General features: G+C 33.6%; 1 non-coding gene across 1 annotated transcript; it reads right to left on the bottom strand.

Annotated features, from left to right (window-relative positions):
* Positions 1-2,321: 2,321 nt before the first annotated feature.
* On the bottom strand, positions 2,322-2,425 carry LOC130970881 (small nucleolar RNA R71). The gene has a single exon (XR_009082128.1). It is a non-coding gene; the product is annotated as a small nucleolar RNA R71 (small nucleolar RNA).
* Positions 2,426-5,337: the final 2,912 nt, after the last annotated feature.

Raw genomic sequence — 5,337 nt, 5'->3', positions numbered from 1 at the left:
GCCAATGATTTACATAAGTATCTCTATCTCTATTTTATGCTTTATTTATCTTCATATTCGAAAACCATCATAACCATTAGAATCCGCCGGACTGAGATTTACAAGATGACTATAGCTTGTTTCATACCAACAATCTCCGTGGGATCGACCCTTACTCACGTAAGGTATTACTTGGATAACCCAGTGCACTTGCTGGTTAGTTGTGCGAAGTTGTGACAAATTGTGATTCACGTTTGAGAGCTCCAAGTCTTTGGTGCCATTGTTGATGATCACAAATTCGTGCACCAAGTTTTTGGCGCCGTTGCCAGGGATTGTTCGAGTTTGGACAACTGACGGTTCATCTTGTTGCTCAGATTAGGTAATTTTCTTTTCAAAAATCTTTCAAAAATTTTTTCTTTGTTTTCGTTTTTCCAAAAAATTATTTTCGAAAAATCCAAAATTTTTTTTATAAAATTATAAAATAAAAAAATATTTTTGTGTTTCTTGTTTGAGTCTAGTGTCAATTTTTAAGTTTGGTGTCAAATGCATGTTTTTAAAATTTGTGCATTTTTCGAAAAAACTCATGCATGGTGTTCTTTATGATCTTTAAGTTGTTTTTGGTAAGTCTTCTTGTTTGATCTTCATATTTTCTTGTTTTATGTTTTTTGTTGTTTTTCATATGCATTTTTGCATTCATAGTGTCTAAGTATTAAAAATTTCTAAGTTTGGTGTCTTGCATGTTTTTCTTTTCTTGAAAATTTTTTAAAAATAAGTCTTGATGTTCATCTTGATCTTCAAAGTGTTCTTGGTGTTCATCTTGACATTCATAGTGTTCTTGCATGCATCATTCGTTTTGATCCAAAATTTTCATGTTTTGGGTCATATTTGTGTTTTTCTCTCTCATCAATAAAAATTCAAAAATCAAAAAAATTATATTTTCCTTATTTCTCTCATAAATTTCGAAATCTTTGGGTTGACTTAGTCAAAAATTTTTAAAATAAGTTGTTTCTTGTTAGTCAAGTCAAGATTTCAATTTTAAAAATCCTATCTTTTCAAAAATCAAATCTTTTTTATTTTTTTATTATTTTCAAAAATTTTAAAATTTGATTTTCAAAATCTTTTTCTTAATTTTATTTCATAATTTTCGAAAACTTCACTAACAATTAATGTGATTGATTCAAAAAGTTGAAGTTTGTTACTTTTTTGTTAAGAAAGGTTCAATCTTTAAATTCTAGAATCATATCCTTTAGTTTCTTGTTAGTGAAGTAATCGATTTTAATTTTAAAAATCAAATCTTTTTCAACCATATCTTTTCAAATCATATCTTTTTCAAAATCAATTTCAAAATCTTTTCTAACTCCTTATCTTTTCAAAATTGATTTTCAAATCTTTTTCAACTAACTAATTGACTTTTTGTTTGTTTTACTATTTATTATCTTTTTCAAAACCACCTAACTACTTTTCTCTTTCCAATTTTCAAAAATCACCTTACCCTTTTTCGAAATTCTTTTTAATTAACTAATTGTTTCAAATTTTAATTTTAATTGTATTTCTTCTCTCAATTTTCGAAAATCACTAACTATTTTTCAAAAACAGTTCTAGAAATTCTCCCCCTCTCATCCCTTTCTATTTATTTAGTTAATTACTAACACTTCTCTTCATCTAAAAATTTGAACTTTCTCTTCTCCTCTATGTTCGAATTTTTCTCATCCTTCTTCTATTCTTTTTTTTTTCTACTCACATAAAGGAATCTCTATACTGTGACATAGAAGATTCCTCTTCCTTTTCTGTTCTCTTCTTTTTCATATGAGCAGGAGCAAGGACAAGGACATTCTTGTTGAAGCAGATCCTGAACCTAAAAGGACTCTGAAGAAGAAGCTAAGAGAAGCTAAAGCATAACAATCCAGAAAAAACCTTACAGAGAATCTCGAAAAAGAAGACATGGCCGAACCCAATAACAATGGTGGAAGCGCAAGGAGGATGCTTGGTGATTATACTACACCTACTTCCAATTTTTATAGAAGAAGCATCTCAATCCCTGCTATTGGAGCAAACAATTTTGAGCAAAAGCCTCAACTAGTTGCTCTAATGCAACAGAACTGCAAGTTCCATGGACTTCCATTAGAAGATCCCTATCAGTTTTTAACTGAATCCTTGTAGATCTGTGATACTGTTAAGACTAATAGAGTAGATCCTGAAGTCTACAGGCTCATGCTTTTTCCCTTTGCTGTAAGAGACAGAGCTAGAAATGGTTGGACTCACAACCTAAAGATAGCCTGGACTCTTGGGATAAGCTGGTCACGGCCTTCTTGCCCAATTTCTTTCCTCCTCAAAAGCTGAGCAAGCTTAGAGTGGATGTTCAGACCTTCAAGCAAAAAGATGGTGAATCCCTCTATGAAGCTTGGGAAAGATACAAACAGTTGACCAAAAAGTGTCCTTCTGGCATGCTTTCAGAGTGGACCATTTTGGATATATTCTATGATGGTCTATCTAAGCTTTCTAAGATGTCACTGGACCATTCTGCAGGTGGATCCATTCACCTAAAGAAAACGCCTGCAGAAGCTCAAGATCTCATTGACATGGTTGCAAATAACCAATTCATGTACACCTCTAAGAGGAATCCTATGAATAATGGGACGCCTCAGAAGAGGGGAGTTCTTGAAATTGATGCTCTGAATGCCATATTGGCTCAGAACAAAATGTTGACTCAGCAAATCAACATGATTTCTCAGAGTCTGAATGGATGGCAAAATACATCCAACAGTACTAAAGAGGCAGCTTCTGAAGAAGAAGCTTATGATCCTGAGAACCCTGCAATGGCAGAGGTGAATTACATGGGTGAACCCTATGGGAACACCTATAATTCCTCATGGAGAAATCATCCAAATTTCTCATGGAAGGATTGACGTTAGGTTTTTTGCCAGTAAAGAATTTCATAAAAACAGTCGTGTTGTAGATATAGTCTCTAAACCGACAGAAATCCCTTCGTACAAACATTTTGGTTGTCACAAGTAACAAACCCCTTTAAAAGTTGTTAACCGAGTATTCAAACCTCGGGTCGTCTTCTCAAGGAATTGCAGGGAGGTATGTTCTTATTATTGGTTATGGGTTTGTAAATTGGGGTTTAGGAAGTAAGGTGCGAATATGTTATATGATAAGTAAAATAAAATAATACTAATAAAATCTCTTGGCAAGGTATAAGAACTGGAGGTCCTATCCCAGTTATCCTTATCAATTGTGATGAGAATTGGATTTTTCTCCCACTTTGTTAACCTCTAACTATGAAGGTAAGTTAAGTGGATGAATTAATTCTAATTTTCAATCAATAATGAGTTTGATAAATCAAGAGTTACCAATTATTTAACCAAAGCCAAAAGGGGAAAAACTAAATCTACTAGAATAACAATATCCTCAGATTGGGAATAATAAAAAGGAACAATCATAAACTGAAATGCTTCAAATATCATTAAATAAAAATGTCAATTCTAACACGGAAAATATCAACAGTCAATTGGGCAACATCAATCAAACATAATAAAAGCTTCAGAGTAATCAAAATATAAAAGAGAGGTTTAAATAGAAAAAGGAATATTGAACCTGGATCAAGAGTCACTCTAGAAAGCTAAGAGAAGTCCTAAATCCTAGTTTCTAAAAATCCTAATTTCTAATCCTAATCCTAATCCTAAGAGAGAGAGGAGAGAACCTCTTTCAAAACTAAATATAAATCATGGAAAGTGAATTATGAGTGCCTGCTAATGAATGGATGCATTCTCCCACTTTATAGCCTCTAATCTGTGTTCTCTGGGCTGAGAACTGGGTCAGAAACAGCCCAGAATTCGCTGGTTGCGAATTTAACTTCGCTGATTTTTGTCACTTGCGACGCGGCCGCATGGATCACGCGGTCACGTCGCCTAGCGTCAGGGCCACTATGGCATATCATATACCAAATCAAAGTCCCGGACGTTAGCTTTTCAACGCAACTGGAACCGCGTTATTTGGACTTCTGTAGCTAAAGTTATAGCCGTTTGAGTGCAAAGAGGTCAGGCTGGACAGCTTAGCAGTTTCTCCAACTTCTTGTATTCCTTCCACTTTTGCATGCTTCCTTTCCATCCTCTGAGTCATTCCTGCCTTGTAATCTCTGAAAACACTTAACACACATATCAAGTCATCTAATGGTAATAAGAGAGGATTAATAATAAGCAAATATAAGTCCAAAGAAGCATGTTTTCAATCAAAGCACATAATTAGGAAGGGAAATGTAAAACATGCAAATAGTATGAATAAGTGGGTAAAGAGTTGATAAAATCCACTCAATTGAGCACAAGATAAACCATAAAATAGTGGTTTATCAACCTCCCCACACTTAAACAAAAGCATGTCCTCATGCTAAGCTCAAGAGAAACTATAAAGGAATGAAGAGGAATGGTAGAATGCATGAGATGCAACCTATGAATGCAACTAAATGAAAAATGTTTCTACTTACTTGGTTAAAAGCAAATAAATCCCCAAGAATAAATATGAATTGGATTTCACTAATTCAAATCATAAAAATGAAGCACAAATAGACTTGTAAGAAGAAAATAGCTTATGAAAGCAGGGAACAAGGAATTGAGCATCGAACCCTTACTGGTAGTGTATACACTCTAATCACTCAGGTGTTTAAGGTTCAATCTCTCAATTCTCTACTGACCTTGCTTTCTAAGGCTTGCTCTTCATCTAAAAATCAACATAAATTTAATGCACAAATACACAAATCAAGAGGTCTTTTAAGGGTTGTAATGGGGTTAGGGTCAAGGTAGGATTGTATTTGGTCAAGTGGACTAAAATCTGAATCCTTAATTAACTTAAACTTTCCACCTAACTTTAGACAATCCATGTAATCACAATACAAACCTAACTGTCCATTAACTATGTTTTCCACATATTCATACATTCTAATTTCAAGTACAACTCATATGGATTGCTTTCACCACTTACTTTGGGGCATTTTGTCCCCTTTTATTATTTGCTATTTTTCTTTTCTTTTTCTCCTTTATTTTTCTTTTATTTTTCTTTTTTTTTCAATGCATATGATTAAAGTATTGAATGCATGAACATATTCTCAACAGTCTTTCACATTTTCAGAAAATTCTAACATACACAATTCTCAAACCAATTGTTTCCAAACCCACTTTTCCCACACTTAATTTATGAGCACTCTCACTAGTCTAAGCTAACTAAGGATTCAAATTAAGGACACTATTGTTTTCCGCTTAGAGTTAATGATGTGCTAAAGTAAAGAACAAAGGGGCAAAATAGGCTCAAATTGGTTTGCAAAGGATAATGAAAAGGTTAAGGCCATATGGGTATGTAAGCTCA

Source organism: Arachis stenosperma, chromosome 3 (assembly GCF_014773155.1).
Source record: "Arachis stenosperma cultivar V10309 chromosome 3, arast.V10309.gnm1.PFL2, whole genome shotgun sequence".
In the NCBI taxonomy this organism is placed as follows: Eukaryota; Viridiplantae; Streptophyta; class Magnoliopsida; order Fabales; family Fabaceae; genus Arachis; species Arachis stenosperma.
The sequence above is the reverse complement of the archived record's forward strand: the minus strand, read 5'-3'. Positions and strand labels throughout refer to the sequence as shown.